Genomic DNA, 22688 nt, shown 5'->3' with positions numbered 1-22688 from the left:
AGCTTCCTGCTGTAATAGTCAGTCCGACAGCCTGCCCAGCAGAGTCAATAGCTCTGCAAATGAAGTAGTGGAGGTAGTGGTACTTTCTAGAACCCAAAAGTGCATGTGGCTGGATAGAATATGCAGGCAAATCTCTGGAGGATGAGACCCAAAGAGAATGTCTAAGGGGATCCCATTGGCTAAAGGGTTATGCCAGTTTGAGTCCAGAGGTGTCCTACCCCCAGAAAAATCTCTCCTCCAATGAATCCAAATAGCTACTTAAAGGGTGTGGCTCATAGCAGAGCATGTCCCATGCCTACTACTACTGTGTAGCCCACTGTCCAGCTATGAACCAACACACATTCACTGAACTGCTATGAGCGAGAAAAATAAAGTTGCAAGACAAACCTAAGCTCTTGAAAAGGCAAGTAGGTAAATGTTAGCAGTGGGGGCAGGGGTCATAGGCAAAAACACAAAAGCAAACACTGAACAGCTCTGATAGTAAATCCCGCTGTACTGAGGTAACTGACATGCAGTTGTGCCATGGGGAGACAGAAAAGCAGTACTTTTTTTTGTCTTGAATATTCTCATAAAGAAGCACAAAGTTTCTCGTGAAGCTTATACAGCATACAACTGACAACTACGAAAGTCCCTAAAGGACACATGTGTCAATTTTTTAATCCCACTTTCTGGAACTGGGGCTGGGAGAAGGAGAAAACAAGCTGTCAACTGAATCATACCACATGTGTACAAACCGCCCCTGTCACTACAGGACCACCCATTGTCCAGCACAGACCCAAGATAAGCACAACTAGAAGCTGAATGGGGAGGAGAGTTACATCAGGATGACCTCCCCAACAAGGTCAAAGAAAGAATGTGGGCTTTTTAAGGTTCAACAGACTGAGTTCATATCTCAGCTCCACCACTGCTAACCTAGTGACCCAAGTCAAAATCCCTCCTCCTCAGGCCCTCATCTCCTCAGAGGCTAAATGAGATAGCTCTGGATATTCCCATTAGGTACTGGAGCAGGTAAGTCAACCAGGCAGCGACCCACATGAAACCCAATCAAGTGGCATGGTAATGCCCTCCATCACCATAACATGCCAAGGGTTGCTATGGGTTCTCTCTGACTTCCATATGTACTCAGTACAGGTAGAGTAGGCAAGCCCTGGGGATTAGGCAAAGTGGAGAAAAGTTCAGAAGTCTTTGCTTAACAAATGGTGGGTAAGACCTTCAAATATCACAAAACAACCCCTGACATTAAAGGTGATTTAGTGTATAAAGGAATATGAACTATTAATGGATTGAAAGACTTGGATATAATTTATAAAATTCACATTCACAAACATATACAGAGATGAAATCCTCCGGAGTTGATAAACACACTCAGTTAAAGAACAGCTAATTAAAATGCCAAGGAAAGGGTACTGACTGATTTCAGGTAAGAACTATTTAAACTGACTCCAGCATTTATGCAGAAGAACAAGGGGCCAAGAAGGGCCAAACTCTCTTGAAAAACTAGAGACTTGCCTTGCCATGGAGACTTAGAAAGTTATAGTAACACAGAAAAAAAGACTCATGCACATATGAAAACCTAGGTAGTATCATGTATCTGTAGAAGGATTCAATGAAGCTAGAATACACAGAAGGTAAAAATTAGAGTTCTGTCCTGTGTCAAACATGAATAATAATCCACATGCATTCAGGTCTTAAATACATGAATAAAAACTTTGAGAAACATAAAAGCTCCTCCTCCCTTAAGTCAGCAGTTCCTGAGTGCCCATGTGATAGCAGGCATCGTAGAATTATTAGGATGTGAGGGCACCATGAAATAACAGAGAAAGTCCAATTTAACAAAAAAACAAAACAAAACAAAACAAAAAAAACAACAACAAAAAAAACCAAAAACAACAAAAAAACTCAGCAATTTTGTTTTTCTGTGTATCTAAAAATTCCACAAAGAAAATAAAAAGAAACAAAATTTAAAACTGGAAGCTATAAACAGTGTTGGTCGTGCATTCAAATGCTGACAAATTAGTATGCAAACATAAAGCTAAAAAGTAATAAAAACCCCCAAAAAATAAAAAAAAAAAAACCCAAATCAATAGAAAAGTAGACCCGACTCAAAATGGAGAAAGAATGGGTAGTTAACATGTAAAAAGATGTCTGTATCCTGGTACCCAAGAAGCTAGGTAAGGACACTGTAGCATCTCACACCTGCTGGTTGTTGCTGAGTAGAGACCAGATGCAGAGATAACAAAGCTAAGCAAATTGCCCTTGGATTTTGATAGGAGCTAGGTGAACAGGTGAGACTGGGATCCAGGCAAGGGGAAGACAGTGATAAACTCTTCAGTGTGTCTCTTGTGTGTGTGAGTGTTTGATGGAGGCCACCACAACAGGTCTTGCTGTGTAACTTGGCTGCAAGCTGTTGTGGTGAGTAATCTGGCTTTAGAGCCATGCTGCCTTTCCCCCCCCTGTGCTGATCCTCCCCTCCCCTCGCTGACATGTGCCTGCTCCTTTGGTTCCAGTGAAGAAGCTTTGAATCTGTGCTAAGCCCTTCCTACCATGCTGTCTCCACTCCTTCAGCACTTTTACCTGCTCCACCCTACATCAAGCTTAGTGTCACCTGCCTAGAGGAGGTGGTCACCTGAGTAAAACATCAGGATCCACCCACCATCCTGGCATCTGTCCAATTCCCAGAAAGCACTGGCAAGTACACAGGGAACCATCCCCCTACTGCAGGAATCCCCATTCTTCTTAAGATCCACACCCGCCTTCTGCATGTCATGTGGTAGTGGCATGTAAAAAATGTGTCATTGAAACTCAACTTGCTCTAGTTTGTGGTTTGTCATAAGAATTCTGAAATACTAAGTAATTAGAACAGGTAGTGGGATAGTAAAATTCTCTTCTTTTCCAGGGAAGAGTTCTAATTAGGAACAGGTGGTAAGATCTCTAACTTCTAACCTCACACTAGAAAGGGCAGGTGCACCAACAAACTGCTGCCATGCTTGTAGAAAAGATAAACGTACTTGGTTTATTGTAAACATATTCCAGATCCATGCTGTGTGCATGACACAGACCATGGCCTACAAAGAATCCCCCTGCCCCAAACAAAGCTAGAATCATTCTGAAGGCATCACAGGCAGTTATACCACCTGTGGCCAGCAGGTGGCAACATGAAAGTGGGCAGGAGCCCAAGCTGCTGAGTGACAATCACTGGTCAGAAGGCACTGAACATCTATGCCCACGGAGTCTTCAGATAATTTTTCTTGTTGTTTTTGTTTCTAGTTTTTTCGAGACAGGGTTTCTCTGTGTAGTCCTGGCTGTCCTGGAACTCACTTTGTAGACCAGGCTGGCCTTGAACTCAGAAATCTGCCTACTTCTGCCTCCCAAGTGCTTGGATTAAAGGCATGCACCTTCAATTATTGATCATTATTGGTTATCAATGAGTATAATTATTGATTACCATCTATTGATTACTGATTATAGATCGGCATTGGTTATTGATCATTATTCCATTACCATGATCCCCTGCCTCTGCCTCCTAAGTCCTGGGATTAAAGGTGTGCTCTACCAGTGCCCGGCTTTTTTTTGTTTTGTTTTGTTTTGTTTTTGTTTTTTTGTTTTGTTTTTTAGGAGTCTTCATATAATTAATATGTGTGCATTGGGAAACCAAAACAGTAGGATGAAACTGTGAAATAGGAAGGAGGAGGTTGGAGGAAACAACAAACATGACAGCACTCGTGTAGACCGAGACACTAGGGTAACACACAGAAGCACTTGGTGGACACAGATCCTGGCAAAGGAATGGAAAGAGTATAAGGCCTCATCCCACAACAGAGTAACAGAGTACTTCTTAACAGTCCAATGGTTCTTGTCACCAGAAAGTGAATCAGAATACCTGACCCAGCTTTCCTAAAACACCAACCATGTGACCTGTAACACTAATCATTACAGTGCCCCTCTCCCTGACCCCCCTCAGTACCCTACTCCCAACTATGAAAATACCCACCTCACGTCAGACCAGTCTCACAGGAAAAAATAAAACAAAAAACAAAAAACAAAAAACAAAAAAAGATGCACTCAGGTGCCTCCTTGACCCCCAGGGTATCACAGAGCTAAGACAGTAAGGACTTTGAAGAAGACCATCCATCCTAACAGCCTGGACTGGAGAAGAAGCCCCAATCTTAAGGGGCACATGAGTCACCCAAGGTCACACAAGACTCTAACAAAGAACAGAAGGCAGATGAGACTCACACTTCTTTCTTCGAAGCCTAGAGCTTCCTTTTCCTTCTGCAGAAAAGTTGCCCTCTACACACACACACACCCAAAAGTTTTTCTTAAAATCCTGATCACTCCACAGGAGATGCATACGACTGCCATGCAGCCTCCCTGAGGATGTCTTTCTCCTGCCCCCTGGCTCCTGCTGGACCATGCTTGGCAGCTGACAGCCTTGAGCCAGTGGCAGGATGGAGCCTGGGGGTGAGCTAAACATCTGTGCTGAGTAGTCTGAGGTGTGGTGAAAAGAGATGGGGGAGGCAGTAGTGAGGACAAAAGAAGCAGATATGAATTACGTTTTCATCCAGTTTGTGTAACTAGGAAGTACTTGTGCATGCACAGTCACCAGTATCACACATAAAACAGAGTATTTCCAAGCCAGCCCATCCATTGATACTTCCTCTAGAAAAATTCATCTCCCTTTGTCTTTTTCTCATCCTGGAGCCTCCTGGAGCCTGGAAAAGTGTTGCCAGACTGCTGGCTGCCCAGTCCACAGCAATCCCTCAAAAGCAATAGCCTGCCCACCCCCATCCTGTATCCTTGCTTCCTCCTCTTCCTGGGAGCCCCTTAAGTGAGCAGGAGACTGTGACCTCCACACCCCCATCCCACTCCCACCATGCTACAGACTGTGCCTGCTTTCAGGAGCAATAGAAAAACTCAGAAACCACCCTCACTGTCCCCCACCAACACAGAGGCACAGCTGCGCGATCTGACTCACACCCACGGATGCAGGTTTCCTAGTGCAGGTACTTCAGTGTGCCTTTCCTTAGGAGAAGGAGGCAGTGGCAAACTTTGCCATCTTTCTAGGAGACCATGTCTCTCCAGGAAGACTGACAAGTTGAAGCCTCCATTCAGCCATAAACAAGAGGGAAAAGGGAAAAGAAAGCTGCAGGGGTTGGGAGGGTGCTGCAATTTTTAAAAGCACTTAATTTGGGCAGAGAAGGGTAAGATAGTGCAAGGCAGAAGTAGAGGACATTCATAGTGTGGAAAGCAAGGAGATGGAGCAACAGAAGACTCAACAGTAAGGACTTACCCAGAATATCACATTGAAGAGGAACATGGTGGGCTTCAAGCAGCTGAGATAGCCCCTGGCCAAGGTGCACTTTTTAAATTCTAGGAGGAACACAAAGGACAGGTCCAGGTAAAACCCACATACTTGCTGCCTTTGGGCACATTGTACTTGTCAATCTTAATGTCAGCCTCCGTGCAGATCTGATCTATGAACCAGCAGTGCCTCAGAAGGTGCCAGCAATGAAGACACGGTCGAACAGGTGGCCAGAGGTGGACGATTTGACAAAGTCCGAGCCCAAGCCCTTGCTGTCCAAAGATGGACTCCGGTGGATCGAAGAATCCTTGCTACTTGATTTCATTCCCTGGGGGCACAAGGGGCGGGAGGGGTACATTGCTCCAAGAGTGGGATGGAGGGGGCACCCCCATATGGGACGGGTTCTGAGCAAGTGTGCTTTGGAGCTTCACACGCCCCCTCTCTGCACCCTAAAGCATTAGCAGAGCAACCACCTCTGGGGGTTCACTGTCTCTGGGACTCGCCTCACTCCCAGCCTTAGCTGGCTGGCCCTGGAGGGCTCTTCGGCACGGCTATAAGCATGCTTGGGGAGTGTGCTCCCCTACATAACTAGGCTTCTTTGGAGAGAAGAAACTAGGCAATTTAACTGCCTCTTCCACCCTGGGACCCACCACCTTGCGGGCACTAGGCCTCCTTTGCTCTGTGACTTTGAGGAGCCTCTGCCGGCTCTGGGCTGCCTGTGTGGGCCACGGGCAGAAAGCCTCGGGAACTGCTTCAGGTGCAACCGCTGGGCTCGCCCTGCTAAATCCCAGCCCTGACTCTTGACTCTGAAATTGCCTAGGGCCCCTTCACCAATCTCTGTGCCCCACCCCCTGCTTTGCATCCAACCAATGGGGTCAAGGTTTGTCTGGTTCCAGTAGGGGAGCTACTCCCTTCCCCAATGACACAATGTCTTTACTAGCATTAGCGGTCTGCTTGTGGGCCTAAACTAATGTGCCAGAGCCCTGCTAAATGTCGTGTGTTCAGTGGCTGGGAATGAACTAATACCTCAATGGGAAAGCACTGGTCTCTTGCCCCAGCAAGGGCAGCGAGAAGATAAAGAGAACTGGAGACACCAAGAACCCAAGGAAGCCAGAAGATAGGGCTAGGAGAAAAGGCTGGAAGAAAAAAAACCAGCAGCAACTACCAGGCTGGCCTCCGCCCCCTATGAACATCAGGCCTGGCTAGCCTGGGGCACATGGTCTTAAGAGGTACCTTTTTACACACACACACACACACACACACACACACACACACACACACACCCCACGCTTTTGCACACGTGGGGATGCCTACTGTGCACCGATAGAGAAACTGTGGCAGAGATGAAAGGTGTAGGAAAGCGCCCTCTGGCCTCCGAGGGGCGAGCCGCCCGCCCTGCCCGCTCCATGTGCACAGGCACTCACTGCTCAGAGAGACTCCTGCAGCTGTGCAAACTCTGCCTCCGTGTTCCCCAGTGGGGCAGCAGGCTTCAAGGTGCAGGCAGTTCAAGTGGGGCACTGCTTTTGCCAGCAGTAGAGCAAGGTAGCAATGCTTTTGGTCACACCCAGGTCCTCTCAGAGCTGAGGTCAGAGAAAAGACTGGAGAAAAGCCTGCCAGGGGAACATCTAAAAAACCCCTTGATCCTCTTGTAAAGCACTACAATGAAGACAGCCTACCCTGGGCTATGCAGGAGTCTGCATTGCTGACCTGGGGCCACCAGGTCATGGCAAAAGATAAAAACTAAAGGACTGCAAGGTGTGTGGGGGAAGGGGGGGAGCAGAGACCGAATCTCTCCTTTGTGCAATGAATCAGTGTGGGAGCTAACATTTACCAGGCTCCCAGCATCTAACAAGGAGCTTAGGCTCTGGAAGGCACTCCATAGGGATGGCTAGATTGATGAAGCACTTCCTAGGAGTGGAGATGTTGACCCTGGAACCCTCAACCTGGGCTCCAAGGGGGAGGGAACCCTTGAGGAAACACAGGAGTGTTACTATGTGCCCTCTGGGCAGCACAAAATCTACTTAGTGGAAGAAGTCACTGGAGGCACAGATAGACTCAGATAGCTGTGGCTGTGCAGAGAGGGGGACAGTGATTCTAATTAGGGGGACTTCACCTTCACTTGCCCCACCCCACCCTAGAGGTGATAACTCTGAGATCTGTTTTGACTCTTACTCTTTTGAAGGAGAGAACCCAGCAGCAAAGCTCTGTGTGAACAACCACCACTAATATCTCTCCTTTGGGGATCAATGGTCCTGGGATCTACAGAAAAACAACAACAACAACAACAAAAACAAAAAAAAAAAAAAACAAAAAAAAAGAGCTGGGTCCTGTGAGAATACCAAGCAGTCTGACCAGGAAAGCTAACACCTCTTGTCCTCTTCAGCCTCACCTCCAGGATGCAGGGTTACAGCTTCTCTCTTAGAGCATTACTTCTGGTGAGGGCACCCACCAGCTGGACTAGAGTCAGGAGAGCTGCTCTCCCCTGGCAACTCGTGCCTGGATGACAACCATTCCTCCTGTCAGTGTGGAGGCCAGGATACCCAGGTTTGTTATGTGTGAAGTGAACCAACAGGGGTGAGACCAGTCAGAGCAGACAGGGTCTGAACACAACATGGTACCATTATATCTCAGGTGGAATGAGGTGTCCCCAAGGGTCCCCATGCTAGCCCCTACCTTGTTAATTTTTTCCCATGTCTTCGCCCTAGTTCATACCTGCACTGGTAACACCAGTATCCCCTGGCCCCTGGACTGCTCCATCATTGTGGCTCATTAGAAATGAATATATACCTCCAGAGTTTGGGACCAGACAGCCAGATGCTAATGGGCAGATAAGAGAAGCTGGCTGTCCAGTGTCACGGCCCTGCTCCCCCTGGTCATGCTTATCAATGCTACAGTGAAGTCTACTGTGACACCTGGGCTGAGCCACTATCAGACTAATAAGGGAAAATGCAATTCATCAACTCTTACATTCACCAGGCTGACCCTACCATATAGGTGTGGTGACCCGCTCTGTTTTATGGAAAGGGAAATGGTTGGCTTGGGTAGCTTTCCAAGTCCAGTGTCCTCCTCTCTTGGATTTTAAACACTTGCTGCCCTTGGCAGTCTTCCATTCTAACAGAAAAGGCGCAAGACGGAGCCTGAGGTAGCATGTCCCGATTTGGGTTAGGGCTGGGGTTATTAGGTAAAAGGATGCTGAATTAGGAGAACAGGGAGGAAGATGGCTGGGGTGGTACTCTGGACAGATAATCAGCAAAGGGTGGTAATAAAGGATGGAGAGAGGGAAGTGCAGAAGAATGCAATGAGGAAGAGAGGGACTTTACCCTGTCTTAGAACAAAAGCAGATGGAGTGCGATCACACCCATCCCCTCAAGGAAACCTTCCACTAGTAACAGGTCACTATAGGCAGGCTCCTGAGCATAGACACCAGGATGGATAGGACACCCAGGGGTCCCAGGAGCTCACCAGCTAGCTAGCTCTGGAAACCAGCCTTCTATCCTGGCTCTACTTGTACCCATGGAAGTCCAACACAGTGATGCAGAGCCCACACAGCAGGCTGAGCTGGAAGCTGCCCTGTGGCCCTGCCTTGGACCAGAGCTTTTTGAAGGGGTTAGGGGAAGGTCCTGAATGTGGCCCACTCAGGAAGCAGTTGAGGGGACATGACTGGGTGAGAACAGGGGTTACTTTGCAAACTACTTTGAGTACTTTGTGAAAGTTGGAGCCTGTGGCCACCTTGGGGCTTAGTTACTTATGTGGGGCCTGGAAAGCTGTGCCTGGCAGCAGGGGGAAGAGAGAGACAGTGAAAAGTTAGCACTGGCTGCTGCAGTATTTTATATCTCCAATTTGAGAAGCTACTCTCCCAGTCTCCTCAATCCTCTGCATCCTATCAGTTCCAGAAGAGCCTGAAGGCACAGCCTGCCTTGAGGGCCTCTCTGCATGCAGAAAAGCTTTGCCTCTCCGCCTTGCTTTTATTTATTTATTTTTTAATGAAAAAAGAAAAGAGTACAAGTACAGAATTCTTAAAGAAGGGCAAGAAAAGTAAATGTGAGAATCCAGCATTCCAGATCTGACTAGCAGCCAGGAGACAAGGGCTTCCCAGGAAATGCCAAGTGCTCTGTGCCTCTACAGAACTTCCTAGGCTCCAGATGAGACCGGGCTCAGTCTCACATGCTTTCTTCACCAGGTGTATACCTTCTGGCTCAAGATGGCCACTCCTGTATGTGACAGGATGTTGTAGAATCTCACAGCCCCGAGCTTAGCCATGAAAGCAGACTAGAGGGGAGACCAAGGTGCTGCTTGTGGTGGCCAGAAATAAGCAGGCTAGGCAACCACTGTAGAGGGCAGGTTGTTGGCCCAGGTCCTAAACTTTACATTTGGCATCTTTGGCTATAGAAGTACTGTCAAGCAACCTCCTTCTGAGTGAGTGAGTGAGTGAGTGAGTGAGTGAGTGAGTGAGTGGTGGCTAGCAGAGGCCCACCTTCCAGAAGTCTACCTGGAGACTCCCTACACAGGGGCCACTCCCCTATTTGCTAAGGAAACAAAAACACAGCTGCAATTTGCATTCACAATGGAGGATAACAATGACTGAAGAGGTGGAGAGTGGGGAGCTAAGTGAAGCTGGGCACACACTACTCCAGTTATCCCAGCTTTTGGGAAGCTAGGTCAAAACAATGATTTCTAGGCCATGCTTGGCTACACAGTGAGGGGGGATGTGAGCAAGGAGGGAGGGAAGGAAAGGGAGTTTAAAGATACATTTTTTTTTTAATCTGCTGTGTATGCGTGTGTTTCCTAAAACTAATGAGGAAAACAAATAAGGTTTGCCTCAGAGGGAGGGCTCATAGTTCTAAGAAGGGATGAATTAATTGTTTAGTTCACATCACAAACCAGGGCAGGCTGCATCTTCTAGAGAGTGGCTCTCTCCCTCGAAGTTCTATATTATACATACTATCATGACTCACTTGCAGCTGGGACGTTCTGCAGACTTCAGGGTCTCCTGTCTCCTGTCCCTTGTCCCTGGTTCCCTCTACTGTGCCTGGAGGCTATAGGGATGGTGCTGGAGTCACCTGGAGGAGACAGAACAGAAGAAGCACTTAGCAATGCTCTACAGATAAGAAGATGGAAATGTACCCTGATGTCTGCTTTGCTCAGAATCCATCAGAGGTACTCATCTCCACTGGAGGGCTAACGGTGTCCATAAGCGTGGGCCTCCCTGTTGCATGTCTGAGAACTGTCCTTTGGTTCTTTCTCTCCTCCCTCTTCAGGCTGGCTCAAGTCAGTGAAGGTGCCTCCAGCTGGAAGTGTATCCTGAAAGCACTCAGTCCTCCCAAGATCTCCTAAGAGTTTTCCTCAGGTCAAACAGCGCTTGAAACCTTGAGCTGTTCTAGAAAATCTTTCCAAAGTTTTAGATTGAGTCAACAGAAATTTATCCCAGTTGTGGCCCAATCAAATTGGACATCTGCCCAACCATGACCCAGTAGGCTACGCCTCCTCCACACATGCCCAGGATGCATGTTCTGTATGCACACGCCACTCTGAAGGCACAGGCACACACACACTGCCTCCAGCTCCCTCCCTGTTACTGCCTCTGCCTGGGCTTCTCCTCACCCTGCCATGTGCTGAGCATCATTGCCCCAGAGCAGAGTCATCATCCATGTCTGTGACACCCACAGTACTGCCCACTGCCTGCCTGTTGTGCCTTTACCTCAATGGATGCTTCCCTACGGTCTTGGCCTCCTCTGCAGGCCATGCATCTATAACCACCTCCAGATTCAGCCATCTTCAGAAACTATAATAAAGCTCAAATGCCCATCCTGGACTCTGTGAGCCTCAGTGTGTCCAGGTGGCTGTGCATTACTCATTCCTCAAGCTCTGGTCTCAAGAGGTCTTCTAATATCCCAGCAAGACCAGACTCCAGTGCACACCTGCTCTGCCCCTTCGCTACAGTTGCCAGAGAAAATGCCAGCCACACCCATGGTTGGTTGGACCCAGCAGGGACTGGCACCTCCCTCCTCCTCCTCCTTCTCCTTCTCTTCCTCCTACTCCTCCTCCTACTCCTCCCCAGGCCTGCAAAGGACAAAAGCCTTGACAAAGGCACCCACACCCCACCCATCTCCTGAAGAGATGGGCTTGAAGCAAGCACACTGAGACTGAGGGCCAGACAGAAGAAGCAGGGCCTTAGCTGCTATCCAGATGACCCCGGCAGGAGACTTGTAGTTCTCTGAGCACAGGGCATTCGGTGAATGAATGAATAAGTGAGTGAGTGAGTGAGTGAGTGAGTGACTGAGTGAGTGATCGAGCACACTTATATTTTCTTATCCATGTAATGAAGCTGAGTGTGATCATGAAGGACAGATGATCTGGGAGTTTTCCTATGTACTAGAAGACACTGCCCTTCAGAACAGCCACTCACACTCACACTCCAGCTGGCCAGCATGACATAGGAGTGTGACAGAAACAAAGGAAGCCCTGCATAAGTTCATCGGCCACTAGAGTTCCTCAGCACCCACAGAGCGCCCACCCTGGGTTGGCCACCTTGGGTCATCAGGGAACATCCCTGGCTCAGTCAGTGTCTCGGGAAAGAGTGGACGTCTGCTGTCCACTGTGAGTGCTGAGAGGTCCTGCTCACAGGGGAAGAAGGCTACATGACAGTGGCTTGTGCCGGGAGGCTCACACAATGTTCTGTCAGGAGGAACATGGCTGGGGAGGGGGGGGGAGTTTCAGCGCAGGGATGGCACAGGCAAAAGCAACATTTCTTTTGTTTCTGTTTTTTGGTTTTGGTTTTTTTGTTTGTTTGTTTTTGTTTTGTTTTGTTTTTGTTTTTCAAGACAGGGTTTCTCTGTGTAGCTTTGGCTGTCCTGGAACTCACTCTGTAGACCAGGCTGGTCTTGAACTCAGAAATCCCCCTGCCTCTGCCTCCCAAGTGCTGGGATTAAAGGTGTGTGCCATCAATTATTGACCATTATTGGTTATCAGTTAGTATTGATAATTATTGATTACCATTATTGATTATTGATTGGCATCAATTATTGATTATTATTCCATCACCATCATCCCCCTGCCTCTGCCTCCCAAGTGCTGGGATTAAAGGCCTGCGCCACCATGGCCTGGCATAAAAGCAACATTTCTTAGGATTCGTTCTCATTAAGGGACTTTCATACTTCTGATCCTATCTGATCCTCACACCAGACCCCTGCGAGATGAGCCAGGAATGCATCCCAAGTTCTGAATGAGAAATGAGTTTGTATAGCAGGTGGATTCTACCTCTCCTGAATTCTACAACAGAGCTAGCAGCTTTTTTCTGAGAACAGTGTTATGTGAGGCTATGCTTCTGTGTGCAAGGCTGGCCCGCATGGAGCTGTACTTCACACACATCCTGCACACACAGAGACGAACAAAGGAAAGGAGAGAAGCTAGAGTGAGAGGAAGCAATCCTCCTCCCTCACGATTACCAAGCTCGGACAATCATGGAATTTCCACATCAACTGCGACCTCAGGGGACACACACAGCCCATCTATCCTGGGAAACATAACAGAAGCTGCTTACCCCGAACACCAGCTTCATCACCTCCATCTAGAGCTCCCTTTTCCTCCACACTTCACAGACTATGAGCACAGACACTTTGCCAAGTGAAAGCAAAGACAGGCCCTGTCTTCCAAAACCATGGCCCAGCAGAGTAGAAATAATAAAACTGCAATAGATACTAAGTGCTTACCAACCAGCCCAAGGGGAAAGCCCTGACCCACAATGCTTAGCGATGCCACCATGGCCATTTGCAAACAACCCATTAACACCAGCTGGCAAATTCCCTGATTACTTACTCCTATGAAGCTCTCAATTGGCCATCTAAGTAGACTTCAGCAAAACACTGTAACAAACCCAGCCCCATCCAGGGCCCTCCAGCCCCACCCCACCCCCAGTAAAAGTCTCAGTGGTTAGAGTTTGGGGCTTAGTGATGGAGGCTGAATAAGGAACAGGGAAAACAGGGCAGGGAGCTTTCTCAGTCTGATGAGGCGTCCTCAGAGATACCATGCACCCCAGAGAGACAACTGCAGTAATCCTGTCCCATGAGGCAGGCCAAGTCAGTGCTCTGGGCAAAACCCTACAGCCTCCCATGGCCCCAGCGTAAAAAATGAAGTTCTTACAAAAATCCATCGATCTCTTCCTCCCTCCCTCCCTTCCCACCCTCCTCGCTCTGGCCAGCCACCCATTCTGTTCTCTTACTTCAGAGCCTGAATTCAGCCTGGGTGTTCAGTCTACCTGAGTATTCTCTCCTCAGATCTCCACACGGCCGATTTGCCTGCCTCTTAACCTTCATTCAGATGTCTCCTTCTCTAGGATGTCCCCAGCACACTCTCACCACCTTCTGCTTCCTCCAATCCACTTATTTCCCAAACACAAGGGAACACGGCTTTTTACTACAGAAACTGTTTATGGTATCAACCGACTAGAAACTACCTTCAGAAGGGCAAAGGTGTGTCTGTTCGGTTCCCTGCCACATTTCCACAGCCAAGAACAGACCTCTACATGTATGGGAGGGGCAATGGCAGGGGGTCTGCACATTTTTCTGCATCAGTGAGTGAAGGCAGGCAGGCCTAGAGGTGGTTTCCCTTACCTACCATCTTGATTTTCTTAGAGGGGATATCTAGGCTGAAGGTTATTCCCTGATCAGCAGAGACCCCAGATGCCCTGGCTTTTCCACTGGGATGTAGAATAGGTGTCCCTTGTTCCAACTCTGCACTTCACTTGCTTTCTTCATTTAGGCTGTAATGAGGCCCTATATGGCTAACCTGGACCAACAGAAAGTGCCAGGGAGAAGGCCAAACAGGATGCCAAGCCTGAAGGCCTCCACTGAGCTACAGTGGGAGATCTGAAGTGAGGATTGATGTGTTCCTCAAAAGATTCAAAGAAGACAAGCCCTCTGAACCCCCTGATACCAGTTAAAAGCATCCAGCCACTTTGATTTCCCATTCTCTACTCTGAACAAGAAGAAACACCCCCCAAGTGATGTCTACCCCAGTGGTTAGGGCCAAGCAGCTGTTCCACCATGCCTTAGGTAGGCTCCCCACATACAAGGCAGACAGCTCATACTGCTGTTTTAAGTTCTACAGGCACTCACAGTGACAGAGGAGGCTCTGTGAGCAAATTCAACATTATTTCTGAATTTCTTGTTTGCCAGGTGAGGCAGGATCATGTTCCTGGGCAAGATGCAGTTTTTGGAAGAGTTGGCACTTCAACTAATCCCTGCAGAATGGCTCTAATCCCACCAGGATAAAGGCTTTCCAAGCTAATGGGCCATGTGACCTAAGGCACAAAGGCAGGTAATATCCAGACCCATGCAGGAAACAGAGACTTGGCTGCTACTTGGAAACATATGTCTACAAGGCAAAGGCAGGCGAAGGTCAAATTCTGAAGAGTCTTGTGTTACACTGAGGAGCGTGAAAACAAGCTACCAGGACCCTCTGAAGGTTCCAGGGTAGGAGTATGACATGACCCAAGGGATGCTTGGGGAAGGAGACTCCGACCACAGCAGTGGACAATGGGGTGGTCACTTCGGTGGTTCTCTTCTGAGGGAAGCATCAGACAGGGAGAGTGTTCACAGACTGCACTGAGGGAGGGCTCCGATGGGTGGAGCCTGTGTTGTCATCTGGTGCTGACAGCCCTTCATCTCTTCTATTTCTTTTCTCTTTCTTTCTTTCTTTCTTTCTTTCTTTCTCTCTTTATTGAGATAGAGGAGGAGGGGAGTGGGGGAGATGAGAGAGACACAATAGACAGGCTCAGAGAAGAAAACCTCTGTTTCCTTTTGGTGCCTCACTTTTATCAGGGGGTGCAGCTCTCTCAGTACCCTATAATCACAGTGCAGGCAGGGATGCAGCCAGTGACTTAACATTCGGGCATGGATGCATCCTGGACAGCAGGTCCTCCTGCCAGTGTCTGCCAGCTCAGATCTGATCCACAGGATGGGAAAGGAGGCCTGAGTGTGGAGGGGTTTGGGCCAAGGTCCAGCTGGTCCTCTGTGATCTCAGGACACAGGACACCTACAGTTCTCATTTGGCCCTGACAACAGCAGCTGCCATTCGGGGCCTACTATGTGTCTGAGGACCATGCTAGTTTTTAAACTCCATAGAATGCTCGAGGAAGTATTAGTCTTGCCACTTTGCAAATGGAGTAACTGGTTCAGAGGTTAAAGAGATTATTCAAATACATGAAGCAAAGACTGAACTGGATTGCCTTAGATTCAAAACCTAAGTCCTTAACCTATGCCACACTGACCTGGTAAGAGGAAACACACACCCCGCCCACATGCCAGCTTGCCAATAGACTACCTGGGAGAGAAACACATCAAGGGAACCAGTCTTACAGTCCTGCAGGACTGCAGGTGCTTAAGGCAAATGTGGCCCTTGGATTGGGTTGGCCAGCTCTCAGTTAAACAGGCCCAGGGCCAGGCCCCTCTTCTTCTATCCCACTTTCTCACTCACCCACTATCACTCTCCCCATGCCATCACTAGATCCCTGGACTCCAGTGACTGCTGGAGGTCATGTTCAAGTCTCACCTTGATTCTGTCCCAACAAGGTGATAGAGCCAGTCATTCCCCCTGCTGTACTTGGCTCTATCTTGGAGGGATGCTGCACTGGGCTGTACCCAGGTGATGAATACACATGCTGCAGGCTATAGCCCAGACAAAAGACCCAGAGGGCTCAAAACCACAAAAGCCAAGGGTCTTTGTGCAGTCAGCCCCTCCCTACTAATAAAAAAATCAGAAAGGCCCACTAAGTCAAAAACCAAACACCAGAGGAAAACAAAGACACCAAATAATAAGAGCAAATAATAAAAATTAAAGTAGTAATTACTGCAATCTTTTCCTCCTTCACTTCCTCCCATGTGAGTAAGGTGCTATAGAGAATTAAGGAGTTTCTTAACTAGTGATTTAAAAAGCAGTGATTTTGTTTTGTTTTGTTTTGTTTTAACACTCTTGGCTTCTCAGAGTGTATGTAACTAAAGTCTAAAAAATTAAATTTGCCAAGATACATTGAAGAAAATTTTGCATATTCTTGAGACTAACTCCAAAAACTGTACTAGGATCCACTCTAAAGTAACATTTACCAGCAAAACTTGTAATTATAAACAGTATGACCCAGCCAGGCAGTGGTGGCGCACAGCTTTAATCCCAGCACTTGGGAGACAGAGGCAGGTGGATTTCTGAGTTCGAGGCCAGCCTGGTCTACAGAGTGAGTTCCAGTACAGCCAGGGCTACACAAAGAAACTCTGTCACAAAAAAATAAATGAATAAATAAATAAATAAATAAACAAACAGTATGATCTGCCCTCATTAAGCAATGCAACTATTTTGGTTGATTAGTACTTAATTTTAACTTAACAAACCTCTCCTGAATGATTCAATCATCACAGAGACAATACGATACCACAGTAATGAAAATGTAGCTCCAGCTTTTGTCTACATAACAAGGAACTACACTAAGGACTGAACAGTGCTAATATGCACATACATTAAGAGTCCTGGCCCCAGAGAAACAACATGAAATCATCTAAACCAGGCAATGGAGCACTGATGTATGAACAGTGATCTTAAATGCTAATCGTGTATCAGGCAGTTGCTAAGGTTAAAAAAAAATGTAATACTGACATACATATTGTGAACAATTTGCTGGGGGATAAACATACAAATGTGACCATAAGAAGACTCAAAATTAAGAAAAAACTTGGGAGTAATACCCAATAAACAAAGACAAGTGCTAAAATCATCAGAAAGGCAAGAATCTAGATTGGGTGAATGAAAACTCAGAAAGAGGTTATTTGGAATCAAAAAATGGAAAATAAAATTAAATAAATAAGTGATTTGGGGGTGGGGACAGAAACTGATGGAACAGGCTCACCGTGCAAAAGAAAGTGGGTGAGTAGGTATCTTAGAGTTTTATTACTGTGAAGAGACACCATGATCAAGGAAAATTGCATAAGGAAAACATTTCATTGGGCTGACTTACAGAGTCTCAGTCCATTATCATCATGGTGGGAAGCATGGCAGCATCCAGGCAGACATAGTGCTGGAGAAGGAGGTGAGAGTTCTACATCTTGATCTGTAAGCAGCAGGAGGAGACTGTGTCCATACTGGGCACAGCTTGAACATCTATTAAAACCTCAAGGCCCATCTTCACAGTGACACACTTCCTTCAACATGGCCACACATACTCCAACAAGGCCACACCTCCTAATAGTGCAGCTCCCTATGGGACAAGCATTCAAACATGAAACTATTGGGGCCATTCGTATTCAAACCATCACAATAGATAATTCTTCAGACAGGAAGTTCATAGCTAACACTATATATAACTTAAAATTCCCTGATATCTTCACCAGCCCACAAGACAAACTACTCAACCACTGCAGAGATTAGACCCAGGAAGAGTAGACAGAGCTGGTAGAAGAGACAGCAAAAACAAAGAAGTAATTAGGTGATACCCTTTCCAGACTGAGAATATGGCCCTCTCCTGACTTCTTTGGCAAAACCAAATGGTTACTGCTGTGTATGTACCCTTTCTCAATAAAGAAAGAACATCAGATCGTCTCTCAGGGAAATCACAAGCATGCACCACAAAGGACCTCAACCCTAATCCTGAGTCCCTGCATGAAGATCCTGAGAGATGAAGTGAAGCCTGGGTCGCTCTACAGACTCCAAGATGTTGGAGGCGCCAAAGCTGTGAGACATCTGTCAGGAAAAGTGGCTTACACAGAGTGGAACCAGCCTGTTAGAGACATATTCTGCAGGCAGAAAAGATGGAGGGATGGAGGCATCTAAGCCCTCTGATATCAGATATTAATCTAGAGAACTGGTTTTCAACCTTCCTAATGCTATATCCCTTTAATACAGTTCCTTGTGTTGTAGCAACCCCCAACTATAAAGTTATTTTCACTGCTTCTTCATGACTGTTATTTTGCTACTGCCATGAATTGTCATATAAATTACAATTTTCAGATGTTCTTAGGCAACCCCCCTGTATATGGGTCAAAGCCCACAGCTGGGAATTGCTGAGCTGGGGATTTGGTGATTACATGCTGCGTTATCAGTCTTGTTTGGTCCAGCATTTTCTGTATTCCCCCATTCCTCCTTTTAGGAATAGTAATGTATATCTGTGCCATTGTATGCTGAAGTTAATTCACGATTCAAACTCACAGGGTTTTATTGAGACTGTGGAAGACTAAGGGGGCTTCTGAAGTAGGATTCAATACACTTTGCATTACAGCAATGGCCTCTGAGCCTTTGGAGCCTGGGAGTAGAATATAGTGGTTTGAATGAGAATGTGTACCATAGGGTCAAATATCTGAACCCTGGTGGTGATTTAACAGGCTACACATCACTAGAGGCTGGCTCTGAGGATAGTATGTAGACTAGCCTCAATTCCAGTTCACTATCTCTGTTCATGTTTGGGGTTTAACATATGATCTCTCAGCTCCCTGCCATGATGGTCTCATCCTTCTGGAAGCACAAGCCAAAATAATTTCTTCCATAAATTGCCTTGGTCATAGTATGTTTATTTTACAGCAACAGAAATGTAAATAATACAGACTATAAATAATTGAGGATTAAAACAATTTTTTCTTAATCCTAAAATGTTCACAATAAAATTGGGCACCAAAAAAGCAAAATGTACTCAACCTCTGTGTTCCACTAAATATTTCAGAAAGTGTCCCATCCTCCTGCATAGCAGAAATGCTCTTCCAGCATCTGGATCTTGGCAGCCATGTACTCATCCTACAACCAAAAAAAGGCAAGACAATAAACAACAGTTACAGCTCCCTGCCACACAATTAACTTAAAAGACCCGTGACAGATTTACAAATACAGTCTCACTTTTTTAACCCTAAAATAATTAGGCTTCACTCTTTTGATTATCATGTCTTTAAAGTAAAGCTAGAGGTGACAACAATGGTATGTGTTGTCCAAACTGCAAACGCCTTGTTTTTACTGACTATTAAAATTTTATATATTCCCTGTATTTTCTCAAAATAGACACATGAAAAAGAAAATGTTTTACTATATAGAGATGATTAACTGACAATACTATGTACTAGATACTTATATATATTTCCCAATTCTCAGTATTACTAGCAATGCTGAGATAAACTAAAATATATTAAACTGTTCTGTGCAAGAATATCTACTTCCTCAGGACAAAATCCTTGACAGTAAAATAAACTTTAAGCGTTAGAGTTTATGAACACTGAAAATACAGAGTTGGTGTATAAAGTCACATGTTAAACCTGAAGCCATATCATAAAATAAAAATAACAAAAATTATCTAGACATGTAAATATCTTTAATCATTAAAACACACCTATTTCCCAGCCATAATTTTCTGCTTGCTTCCTGCAACACTGCCTCATGGTGGCTGGAACTTCTGTATGGGGAAAAAAAAAAATGTTAATTTTATACCATAATGTACTCTTCATTGATCTTCTATCAAGGGAAACTGGAAATTTGAAAATTTAAATGTCCGATTAACGCAAGACAAAAGATTACTGCCAAGTAAACCTTATCAAAATGCATTATTCTCAGGTTGCTTTATCAGTTCAATCTGTCCAGAGAACATCCTCCCTACAATTTAAGCCTCATATGTAAACACTTCACAATTTTTCAACTGGGTCAGAGGGGTCAATGGAGAAAGAATCTATACCCTCCTGAATAACAACACTTAACATTCACTTTGCATAAAACATAGATAAGTCCAACTAAGAGTCACTTACTTTTTACCCCTAACAAGTTAAACAATCTACTAAAATATTCCCTTTATCATCTGACCTAAAATGTGCCTTAAACCGTGTCATACTAGCCACACAAGAAAACACACACAGTATAACACATTCGCCATACAAATGCATCCTCCAAGAAGTTCATATGCCAGGCAGTGGTGGTGCACACCTTTAATCCCAGCACTTGGGAGGCAAAGGCAGGGGGATCATGGTGATGGAACAACGATCAAGAATCAATGCCGATCAATAATCAATAAACACTTATCAATACTAATTGATAACCAATAATGATCAATAATTTTTGGAACATGCCTTTAATCCCAGCACTTGGGAGGCAGAGGCAGGCAGATTTTTGAGTTCGAGGTCAGCCTGGTCTACAGAGTGAGTTCCAGGACAGCCAGTGCTACACAGAGAAACCCTGTCTTAATAAAAATAAAAATAAATTTAAAAAAATTCATCCCTTAAGAGTCAAAGAGATTCCTATTACAAAATTACTGGTTCAAACTCTGAATCTATATATCTCCTTTTAAAAGCAAATGACTTGAGAATTCTGCTAATGTGTATGTCCCAGCCATTAAATATAACTATATGCAGTCACGTGAATGAGAGTGCCCCCCAGACTCAGATATTTGGACACCTGTCAGCTGGTGGTGCTGTTTGGAAGGGATTAACAGGTATGGCCTTGCTGGAGGAAGTAAGTCCCAGGAGGTGAGCTTTGAGAGGTTGAAGACTGTTGTCATATCCAGTCTGCTCCCTCTGCTTCCTGCTTTGTGGCTGAATATGTGAGCTCTCAGCATTCTGCTCCAGCTGCCATGCCTGCTGCTTGCTGCACTGCTTCCCATCATGATGTCTATTAAACTGTAAACTAAGTTACTCTCTCATGGGAAAAGGAATGGGAAGGGGGCTTCCTCAGGTTTGCAGCCTACTTGGCAGAACACCAGGATTCTCTGCTTGAGAACAAAAGCTTCCTCTGTCTCAGTCAGCTGAGAATGACAAAGACTCTAGGTTGCCTGGAAGCCAGCAAGCTGGAAGCAGCCTCCTCATGCCATTTCTCTACAAATAGTCAAATATATCTTCAGCTTTAAAGGCAGGTAGTACACCTATAATTTCAGTGTCTGGGAGGTCAAATGAGAATCAGGAGTTCAGGGAAAGCTTAAGAGCTCAAGACCAGACTACAGGAACACAGTCTCAGTTATAAAGAATATATAAATAAGAAATAAAAATATAGTAATTCAGCCGGGCAGGGGTAGTACACACCTTTAATCCCAGCACTCGGGAGGGAGGCAGAGGCAGGGGATAACGGTGATGGAATGACGATCAAAAATCAATGCCAATCAATAATCAATAAATGTTAATCCCAGCACTCGGGAGGCAGAGGCATGTGGATTTCTGAGTTCGAGGCCAGCCTGGTCTACAGAGTGAATTTCTGGACAGCCAGGGCTACACAGAGAAACCCTGTCTCGGAAAAACCAAAATAAGTAAGTAAATAAATAAATAAATAAATAAAAGAGTAATTCATTTGATAACTCATTTAAAATCACCTTTTTCTCACCAGGGTTTCTGCTGAGAAAAGTCAGTTAGAAAAATTCTTACTGATGGTGTAGTGATAAGGGTAGACAGGTCTGACATTCAGACAGATGCTAAGACTATGGGTATGGATCAGGGGTGCAGTACTTGCCTACCATTCAAGAGGCAGTGGGCTTGGTGTCAATACTGAAAAAAAAACCAAGCAAATCCCATAAAAAACTAAAACTGCGTTTTCTATACAAAATTGTCCCAAGGCAAAGACACCTCCCAAGTAGTGGAAATTAGTTAAGAATAAGAGGAGAACAAAATTTACAAACATCTGCCACTTCTCCCCAAATGGGATTCTTTCCCCTCTGAGAGTAGATAGTCTGTCAACTCCAGAGGAGGGTCTGAAAAGTGGGCCATGTTTTTAACAAACACTATACTAAGTTAATGAGAACAGGAGTCTAAGAATCTTCCAAATATACTGATCTCTGTAGTAGGTTGTTAGTATCTTAGAAATAAGAACAAACTAGAAGTAAACAAATTAAGCTTCCCAGAAATCAAATGCCACCTCTGTTAGAAGTCTGCACACAGCTTAGAACACACAACACCAAACCAAACAATTCCAAGGGGGGGGAGTTATTCAGGGCAAAGATGGTGGGGGGGGAGAAGAAGAAGTGGGAAGAAGACAGTGAGATCAGGGGGTTCTGCCTGTTTTATATGGGCGGTGACATAGCCTCTCCCAGGTAAAGGTGAAGTAGCCAGGTGGCTTCTGGGAATGTATGGCTGTTGCCTTGGCAACAATGTGGGGGTTGCCTAAATGTGATATCACTGGGTTCAGAGCCTGATACCAACAACCTCACATTAGTTTATCTGTGAAGTGGACTGAAGTAACCCTGGTAAGAAGCAACTGGCTAGAACAACTGTATTCCACCACTTGACAGCACTTTTGTTCACTCTACAGTCAATTTACAAATACAACTGTGACACAAAGAAACAAACTATACAAATGAGAGACACCTAAGAACAAAATTAGTGGATAGAGAACTTTAGCCTTTTCGATAACCATGCTATGTTCAAGGAGATAAAGCAAAGGATAAAACTTAACTTATAAG

This window comes from Arvicanthis niloticus, chromosome Y (assembly GCF_011762505.2).
Source record: "Arvicanthis niloticus isolate mArvNil1 chromosome Y, mArvNil1.pat.X, whole genome shotgun sequence".
NCBI lineage: Eukaryota > Metazoa > Chordata > Mammalia > Rodentia > Muridae > Arvicanthis > Arvicanthis niloticus.
The sequence above is the reverse complement of the archived record's forward strand: the minus strand, read 5'-3'. Positions refer to the sequence as shown.